General features: G+C 46.0%; 1 pseudogene; it reads right to left on the bottom strand.

The window, feature by feature from the left end:
• Nucleotides 1–7,640: 7,640 nt before the first annotated feature.
• LOC129460016 (large ribosomal subunit protein eL15-like) lies at nucleotides 7,641–8,337 on the bottom strand (annotated as a pseudogene).
• Between the last annotated feature and the right edge of the window lie 2,027 nt (nucleotides 8,338–10,364).

Here is a 10,364-nt window from a genome sequence, read left to right as displayed (position 1 = left end):
TCGGCCTCCCAAAGTGCTGGGATTACAGGCATGAGCCACCGCGCCTGGCCAATTTTTGTATTTTCAGTAGAGACAAGGGTTTCAACATATTGGTCAGGCTGGTCTCGAACTCCTGACCTCAAGTGATCCGCCTGCCTCAGCCTCACAACATTCTGGGATTACAGGTGTGAGCCACCACTCTGGCCACAATTTCCAATCTCCTTTTCTCTCTCTGTCTCTCTCTCTCTCTCTCTCTCTCTCACACACACACACACACACACACACACACAAACACACACCCCTCTGCTTCCATCATAACACCTTCTATAACTGACCCTCCTACCTTCCTCTTCTTTTTTATTTTGAGACAGAGTCTCTGTCTTTCAGGCTGAAGTGCAGTGGTGTGATCTTGGCTCACTGCAACCTCTGCTTCCTGGGTTCAAGAGAAGTGATTCTCATGCCTCAGCCTCTGGAGTAGCTGGGACTACAGGCATGCACCACCATGCCTGGCTAAGTTTTTTGTGTGTTTTTAGTAGAGGAAGGGTTTCACCATGTTGGCCAGACTGGTCTCGAACTCCTGGCTTCAAGTGATCTGTCTGCCTCAGCCTCCTAAAGTGCTGGGATTACAGGCGTGAGCCACTGTGCTGGTCATAATGATTTTATGTTATGAGACAGGGTCTCACTCTGTTGCCCAGACTGCAGTGCAGTGGCTCAATCATGGCTCACTGCAACTTCGACCTCCTGGACTCAAGTGATCCTCCCACCGCAGCCTCCTGGGTAGCTGGGATGCATCCCACCATGCCCAGCTAATTATTTTTATTTTTTGCAGAGATGGAGTTTTGTTTCTCTTTTTTTTTTTTTTTTTTGAGACGGAGTCTTGCTCTGTCGCCCAGGCTGGAGTGCAGTGGCGCAATCTCGGCTCACTGCAAGCTCCTCCTCCCGGGTTCACGCCATTCTCCTGCCTCAGCCTCTCTGAGTAGCTGGGACTACAGGCGCCCGCCACCACGCCCGGCTAATTTTTTGTATTTTTAGTAGAGACGGGGTTTCACCGTGGTCTCGATCTCCTGACCTCGTGATCCGCCCGCCTCGGCCTCCCAAAGTGCTGGGATTACAAGCGTGAGCCACCGCGCCCGGCCAGAGATGGAGTTTTAACATGTTGCCCAGACTGGTATTGAACTCCTGGGGCTCAAGAGATCCTCCTGCCTCAGCTTCCCAATGTGCTGGGATTACCAGAATGTGTCACTGCACCTGGCCAATAATCAGGTTTTTATCTTGCCTTTCTTCTCTAAAAGTGTCACTGGAAAACCAGATAGTACATAAGAAGAAGTATCTTGCATAAAAGAAAAAAAGAGGCCGGGCGCGGTGGCTCACGCCTGTAATCCCAGCACTTTGGGAGGCCGAGGCGGGCGGATCACGAGGTCAGGAGATCGAGACCATCCTGGCTAACATGGTGAAACCCCGTCTCCACTAAAAAATACAAAAAATTAGCCGGGCGAGGTGGCGGTCGCCTGTAGTCCCAGCTACGCGGGAGGCTGAGGCAGGAGAATGGCGTGAACCCCGGGGGGCGGAGCCTGCAGTGAGCCGAGATCGCGCCACTGCACTCCAGCCTGGGTGAAAGAGCGAGACTCCGTCTCACAAAAAAAAAAAAAAAAAAAAAGAATTGAAATAATAAGTAAGGATGAAGTGGCTGGGCGCGGTGGCTCATGCCTGTAATCCCAGCAATTTGGGAGGCTGAGGAGGGCGGATCACAGGGTCAGGAGGGCGGATCACAGGGTCAGGAGTTCGAGACCAGCCTGGCCAACATGGTGAAACCCCGTTTCTACTAAAAATACAAAAATTAGCTAGGCGTGGTGGCGCAAGCCTGTAATCCCAGCTACTAGGGAGGCTGAGGAAGGAGAATCACTTGAACCCGGGAGGCAGAGGTTGCAGTGAGCTGAGATTGTGCCACTGCACTCCAGCCTGGGTGACAGAGTGAGATTCCATCTCATAAAAAAAATTAAATAAGTAAATAAATAAGGAAGAAATACAAAAGATATGACATCACTATTTTGTAATCTCTAAGGAGTTAATTCTCGATGGCTGCTGGACTCAGGAAAGGAGGCACAGCTAAACATTATGAGCCTACTTGTGAAAGAACAGAACGCCATCCATAGTCATGTCAAAGTAATCAAATCTGAGTCTGACCCCAGTTCTAGAAGCAACTGCCAATTTGCAGGGAATACCAACGACAGAAGAACATCCTGAACTAACTACATGACGACTGTAGGATCAGCAACATTTAGACCATAGGAAACACTTCAGGACAAGCAGCCAGTTGTGCGATCCATCCTTCCTTTCTTTCTTTCTTTCTTTCTTTCTTTCTTTCTTTCTTTCTTTCTTTCTTTCTTTCTCTTTCTTTCTTTCTCTCTTTCTTTCTCTCTCTCTCTCTTCTTTCTTTCTTTCCTTCCTTCCTTCCTTCTTTCCTTCCTTCCTTCCTTCTTTCTTTTCTTTTCTTTCTTTCTTTCTTTCCTTTTTTCTTTCTTTCTTTTCCTTCCTTCCTTCCTTCCTTCCTTCCTTCCTTCCTTCCTTCCTTCCTCCCTCCTTCCCTTCCCCTCCCTTCCACCCTTTCTCTCTTTCTTTCTTTCTTTTCTTTCTTTTCTTTCTTTCTTTCACAGGGTCTCACTCTGTTTCCCAGGCTGGAGTGCAGTGATGTGATCATAGCTCACTGCAGCCTTGATCACCTGGGCTCAAGTGATCCTCCCACCTCAGCCTCCCCAGTAGCTGGGACTACAGGTGCATGCCACCAGGCCCAGCTAATTTTTGTAGTTTTTGTAGAGATGGGGGTCTCACTATATTGCCCAGGATAATCTCGAACTCCTGGGCTCAACCGATCCTGCTGCCTCGGCCTTCCAAAGTGCTGGGATTACAGGTGTAAGGCACCATGCCCAGGCATGCAATGCTTCTATTGTAAGGGAAAGAGAGGGATGGAGAGGAACCTGTGAATTAAGAGGCTTAGGCCGGGCAAGGTGGCTCACACCTGTAATCCCAGCACTTTGGGAGGCCCAGGCGGGTGGATCACCTGAGATCGGGAGTTCCAGACCAGCCTGGCCAACATGGAGAAACTCCGTCTCTATTAAAAATACAAAAATTAGCTGGATGTGGTGGCGCATGCCCACCAGCTATTCAGGAGGCTGAGGCAGGAGAATCGCTTGAATCTAAGAGGCGGAGGTCGCAGCGAGCCAAGATTGTGCCATTGCACTCCAGCCTGGGCAACAAGAGTGAAACTCCATCCCAAAAAAATAAAATTAAAAATAAATAAATAAATAAATAAACAGGCTTAGGCCAGGCGAGGTGGCTCATACCAGTAATCCCAACACTATGGGAGGCTGAGGGTGGCGGATCACAAGGTCAGGAGATCGAGACCATCCTGACCAACATGGTGAAACTCAATCTCTACTAAAATACAAAAAATTAGCTGGGCATGGTGGCTTGTGCCTGTAGTCCCAGCTGCTCTGGAGGCTGAGGCAGGGGAATCGCTTGAACCTGGGAGATGGAGGTTGCAGTGAGCCAAGATCATGCCGCCGCACTCTAACCTGGCAACAGAGCAAGACTCTGTCTCAAAAAAAAAAAAGGGGGGGGAGGGCTTAAAAGACATATCATTTTCTTTTTGAATGGGCAAGACTAAACTCCAGTGTCTACAGACTCACATTTGGATAATGAAACGATACAGGTGCAGTGGTGTTCACCTGTCTCCCAGCTACACGGGAGGCTGACGATCACTTGAGCCCAGGAGTTCCAGGCTGCATGAGCATTGATCGCGCCCCTGCACTCCAGCCTGAACAATAAGTGAGACTCTGTCTCAAAATAAATAAACAAGCAAGCAAACAAACAAATAAACAGAAACCTACACAGGGCCGGGCGCATTGGCTCACGCCTGTAATCCCAACGCTTTGGGAAGCCAAGGCAGGTGGATCATCTGAAGCCAGGAGTTCAAGACCAGCATGGTCAACATGGTGAAACCCCATCTCTATTAAAAATACAAAAAATCTGGGCGTGGTAGTGGGCACCTGTAATCTCAGCTACTCGGGAGGCTGAGGCAAGAGAATCGTTTGAACCCAGGAGACTGCAGTGAGCTGAGATCATGCCACTGCACTCCAGCCCGGGCAACAGAGCGAGATTCTGTCTCAAAAAACAAACAACAACAACAACAAAAACTTACACAGAAGTCCAAAGCAGTGATTACTACAGAAGTCACAACTGTTGGGTGCAGTGGCTCATGCCTGTAATCCTAACACTTTTGGGGGGCCGAGGCCAGAGGATCGTTTGAGGCTGGGAGTTTGAGACCAGTCCCCCTCTCTCTACAAGAAATAAACAAAAATTAGCCAAACATGGTGGCTGACATCTGTAATCCCAGCTACTTGGGAGAGTGCGGTGGGAGGATCACTTGAGCCCAGGAGGTCAAGGCTGTAGTAAGCTGTGATTGCGCCACTGCACTCTAGCCTGGGTGACAAGGCAAGACCCTGTCTCAAAAATAAATAAATAAACAAACAAATAAATAAAAGTCACACAACAGTGGTTACTTAGGGAGTGAAGGGCAGCTGTGACTAGGACATGGTCCACGGAGGCACTTCTAGGGTAGCTGTGGAGTGCAGTTGGTTGGCCTGGGTGGAGGTGATGATGACTTTCATTTCAGCGCTGGGTTTCTGAAACTTAGCACTGTTGACATTCAGGCCACATAATTCTTGGTCCTTGGGAATGGCCTGTGCATTGCAGGGTGGTTAGCTACATTCCTGGCCTCCACCCACTATATGCCAAAAACACCCGCCTCCTCATTACCCAAAAGTGCTCCTAGATATTGTCAAACATTCTCCCATGGGGCAAAATCACTCCTGGTTGAGAACTACTCCCTGGAGGAACTCCTTAAGCTATACATTTGTGGGGTTTTTGTTGTTGTTTTTGTTGTTTTGTTTTGTTTTGTCATTTGTTTTTGTTTTTTTACTTTTAATTGCATTTATTTTACTGCTGAATTTACTCCCATGCCATAAGTTTTTGTTTCTTCAGTTTCTTCTGGGATATCTTTTTCTTTCTTTCTTTTTTTGAGATTGAGTTTCGCTCTTGTTGCCCAGGCTGGAGTGCAATGGTATGATCTCGGCTCACCGCAACCTCTGCCACCTGGGTTCAAGCGATTCTCCTGCCTCAGCCTCCTGAGTAGCTGGGATTACAGGCATGCACCATCACTCTTGGCTAATTTTATATTTTAAGTAGAAACGGGGTTTCTCCATGTTGGTCAGGCTGGTCTCGACCTCCCGACCTCAGGTGATCCACCCCCCTCGGCCTCCCAAAATGCTGGGATTACAGGGGTGAACCACTGCGCCTGGCCTTGGGATATCTTTTTCTTTTGGGCAACCTCCTCTTCTGGCTTAGGAACAATCTGTTCCTTTTCAGTAAGAATCATCTCAGTGTGGCAGGGAGAACTCATTCATGGGTTACTCCGACCTGACCTCTGTAGGTCTGGCGACGCATCTTGGGTGCTTTGTTCACTTGGATATGCTCAATGACCAGAGAATCTACATCTAACCCTTAAGTTCAGCATTACTCTCTCTATTTTTTTTTTTGAGATGGAGTCTCACTCTACTGCCGAGGCTGGAGTGCAGTGGCACAATCTCGGCTTTGCAACCTCCACCTCCCGGGTTCAAGCAATTCCCCTGCCTCAGCCTCCCTAGTAGCTGGGACTACAGGCACGTGCCACCACACCCAGCTAATTTTTGTATTTTTAGTAGAGATGGGGTTTCACCATGTTGGCCAGGCTGGTCTCGAACTCCTGACCTCAGGTGATCCGCCTGCCTCAGCCTCCCAAAGTGCTGGGATTACAGGTGTGAGCCACCACGCCCAGCCACTCTCTGCATTTTTAAGCATGTGCAGCAAAAATTCAGCACTTTTTCTGGGCCACTGACTTTGTGTCCAGCCCCACTGCTTGGCCTGGGCACACCTGCCAACTCCACCATTGCAATGTTGGAGTGGTACACACTGTTTCTGTAAAGTGACATCTTTCAGATACTTCGTAGCTTTTTGTATATACATACCCTTAATGGCCTGGGCAGTTTCATGAGTGTTCTCAAAGTGAACATGCAGATTTGAACCTCTTGATTTGCATGATTTTGTGGGGTTCTCTGGGTCAAGTGAATAGCGAACAATTTTCCCAGATTACCTCAGGCCACTTAGGAAAGAGTATACATTTGTTTTATGTGGTTTCTTGAGTCTGGCTGTGTGTGTGCGTCTATGGACGCTTTATTTTACAATTATATATATTATATATATATTTATATATTATATATATTTATATATATATTTTTTTAGTTTAATAGACATTTATTCCTTTAGTTGAACAACCTCTACACAATTAAAATGTATGACTTAAGATCTTTTCTTTTTTTGTGAAGAAATTTAGGTCTCAAGAACTTTTATGAACTTGCTATGAGTACTTCCTGGAAATCAATTAACTGAGCCTTTTGAAACCCCTAGAGAAGATAGGAGAAAATTGGTTCAGAACGAGCATTTAAATTAAGTCAGCAAAGTCAGAATTTAAAATCGGGCAATTCCTTGTCTACATTTTCTTTACACTCAAATTCATCCTGGAAAACAGTAGTCTAGTCTCTTGCAAGACATGATGCAAACAGAAATGCAATGTGGTGGTATACTCCAAGCGGGTGCACAAGTGACGGTCCAACTTTGTGGAATGGTAAGGATTTTTAAGGTAGTTTGGCCGGGAATGAGAGAAATAACTGCAGAAAACACATATGGTTGGAAACCATGCGCTTGTGACTTTTTCTGTAGCCTATGTGAGTGGACAGAGTGGGTAACCCAAGATGTTTTTAAGACTGACTGGACTAGCGACAGAGCGAGATTCCGTCTCAAAAAAAAAAGACTGCCTGGACTAAGAATGAGGTACTTATAGCCAACTACTTTCCCCCTAATGTGACTGAAGGGATTCATAATGATCACAATTAGCATTACTGTTATTTTAGGGTTGACGTCTAAGCTCACACTTGAAAGGTATTTATCTAATGGCCACTGGCTCACCAGTTTCCCACGCTAGCATTCATTGCTAGCTTACCAATCTTAAGGATAATCATTTTATCTCATATTCAACTCCAAAACATACCAGTGTTAATACCATTACCACTAGTCATTGAATAACATGAAGCCATGGCACTGAACCAGGAGCTTTCACCTTTTATGTGAATTTAAAATGGTACTGTGGAGGCTGAGGCAATTTTCTTTAGGCTAACCCAGATTTTCTAAAGCCCAATTTAAAAAGTCTACACCTGCCAAACTAAAAACACGCAGCCACTTGAAAATAAACCAGCAGAGCATTGCCATCACCCCGATAAAGCTGCAGGTTTCATCACATGCACCAGACAGATCTACATGGCTAGTTTCAGTTCTCTTCTTTTAAATAATTTATTAAGCCTATTATACCACACAGTATGTTTTATACACTGACATACAACTCCCTAATAAGATAAAGCAAAGACAAAAAAAGCTTATCTTATTAGAAACAAGATACACCACCACTTATTGTCTTCAAACATTATTACACTTTAACTTTCTTAATTTGACAAAGCATTCAAGAAACATCTGCAGACTAGCTTTAACAGACAAATAACACCTGTAAGCAGACATGACTGTCCTAAATTGTTTATTAGGTGTGAATTTTACAAACTTTACTTATATTAGCGGTAACGGTGGAGCTGGAGAGTATTGCGCCTTCTCCAAGCTGCCCGGCGAGAACCACCAATAGTGTGGTGGAACTTATGGCCCTTTCCAAGGCCACGGCTCTTTCGGCCTGCAGATGTCAGCCCACGCATCTCCCTGTGCTTGTGGACTGGTTTGGTGATCCACTGGGTGTCAGGATTTCTTCTGATAGCTTTATGGAATGGATCAATGAGGATAACCTCAAAAAATTTGGATGTGGAATCTTCACCCACCCAGTAAGAATTCAGGACTCTCAGAGCCCCACAGTGGCGTCCAGCTCGCTCCTCTGCAACGGACTGAAGGCTTCGAGCAAACTTTAGCTGGTTAACACCATGATGGACAGGCTTGCTGTAAGTTGCACCCTTAGGAACTGGGCGTTTTCAGCCACCATGGCGAACACGAATCCTATATATAACGTAACCTTGCTTGGCCTTGTAGCCCAGTCGGCGCGCTTTATCAGGCCGGGTGGGGCGGGGAGCCCTGTGGAGAGCAGAGAGCTGGCGGTACTGCCAGCAGCAGACCCTCAGAAGAAAGCGCATGACATCAGACTGCTTCTTTCTCCATAGCTCCTGGATGTACTTGTATGCACCCATCTTGGCTTACCTGATGGCTGCCGCCAGACGGAAAAGCTATATTTATATATTATATATATATATATTTATATATTTTATATATTATATATATATTTATATATTTTATATATATATATATTTTAAGATAGAGTTTCACTCTCATTGCCCAGGCTGGAATGCAATGGCTCAATCTCGGCTCACTGCAACCTCTGCCTCCCAGGTTCAAATGATTCTCCTGCCTCAGCCTCCCGAGTAGCTGTGATTACAGGCACGCACCACTATGCTGGGATAATTTTGTGTTTTTAGTAGAGACGGAGTTTCTCCATGTTGGTCAGGCTGGTCTCGAACTCCCGATGTCAGGTGATCCGCCTGCCTCAGCCTCCCAAAGTGCCGGGATTACAGGCGTGACCACTGCGCCCAGCCACAATAAAAATATTTTAGGGCTGGGTGAGATGGCTCACGCCTGTAATCCCAGCACTTTGGGAGGCTGAAGCAGGCAGATCACAAGGTCAGGAAATCGAGACCATCCTGGCTAACACGGTGAAACCCCATCTCTACTAAAAATACAAAAACTTAGCCAGGCGTGGTCATGGGCACCTATGGTCCCAGCTATTGGGGAGGCTGAGGCAGGAGAATGGCGTGAACCCAGGAGGCGGATCTTGCAGTGAGTGGAGATCACACCACTGTACTCCAGCCTGGGCAAGAGCAAAACTCTGTCTCAAAAAAAAAAAAAAAAAAAAAATATATATATATATATATATATATATATATTTTTATATATATATATATATTTTTTTATATATATATATTTTTGTTTGTTTGTTTTTTTAAACATTCCAATGGAGGCCAAGTGCAGCGGCTCATGCCTGTTAGGCCAGTATTTAGGGAGGCTGAGGCAGGAGAATCACTTGAACCCAGGAATTTGCGATCAGCCTGGGTAACATAGAGAGACCCTGTCGCTACAAAAATAAAAAACTTGCTGGACGTGGTAGCACATGCCTGTAATCCCAGCTACTCAGGAGGCTGCGGTGGGAGGATTGCTCGAGCCTGGGAGTTCAAGGCTGCAGTGAGCCATAGGTCTTGCCACAGAACTCCAGCCTCGGCAACAGAGTAAAACTCTGTCTCAAAGGAACAAAGAAAAAATTCCAATGGAGGTTTTGTGGGGAAACTCGACAGAATTCCACAGTTTTAACTGAAAGAATCAACCAATTAAAATAGCCCAGGAATTTTTTTTTTTTTTTTTTTTAAAGTATCAGATGTTGGCCAGCCGCGGTGGCTCACGCCTGTAATCCCAGCACTTTGGGAGGCCGAGGTGGGCGGATCAGCTGAGGTCAGGAGTTCGAGACCAGCCTCAACATGGAGAAACCCCCATCTCTACTAAAAATACAAAATTAGCCAGGCGTCCTTCCTTTCGGCCAGAACCGCCATCTTCCAGTAATTCACCAAAATGACAAACACAAAGGGAAAGAGGAGAGGCACCCGATATATGCTCTCTAGGCCTTTTAGAAAACATGGAGTTGTTCCTTTGGCCACGTATATGCGAATCTATAAGAAAGGTGATATTGTAGACATCAAGGGTATGGGTACTGTTCAAAAAGGAATGCCCCACAAATGTTACCATGGCAAAACTGGAAGAGTCTACAATGTTACCCAGCATGCTGTTGGCATTGTTGTAAACAAACAAGTTAAGGGCAAGATTCTTGCCAAGAGAATTAATGTGCGTATTGAGCACATTAAGCACTCTAAGAGCCGAGATAGCTTCCTGAAACGCGTGAAGGAAAATGATCAGAAAAAGAAAGAAGCCAAAGAGAAAGGTACCTGGGTTCAACTAAAGCGCCAGCCTGCTCCACCCAGAAAAGCACACTTTGTGAGAACCAATGGGAAGGAGCCTGAGCTGCTGGAACCTATTCCCTATGAATTCATGGCATAATAGGTGTTAAAAGAAAAAAAAAATAAAGGACCTCTGGGCTGTAAAAAAAAAAAAAAAAAAAAAAAAATTAGCCAGGCGTGGTGGTGCATGCCTGTAATCCCAGCTACTCAGGAGGCTGAGGTAGGAGAATTGCTTAAACCTGGGAGGCG

The sequence above is a fragment of the Symphalangus syndactylus genome, chromosome 13 (assembly GCF_028878055.3).
Source record: "Symphalangus syndactylus isolate Jambi chromosome 13, NHGRI_mSymSyn1-v2.1_pri, whole genome shotgun sequence".
Taxonomy (NCBI): Eukaryota; Metazoa; Chordata; class Mammalia; order Primates; family Hylobatidae; genus Symphalangus; species Symphalangus syndactylus.
This window is presented reverse-complemented; position numbering and strand designations above follow the sequence as displayed.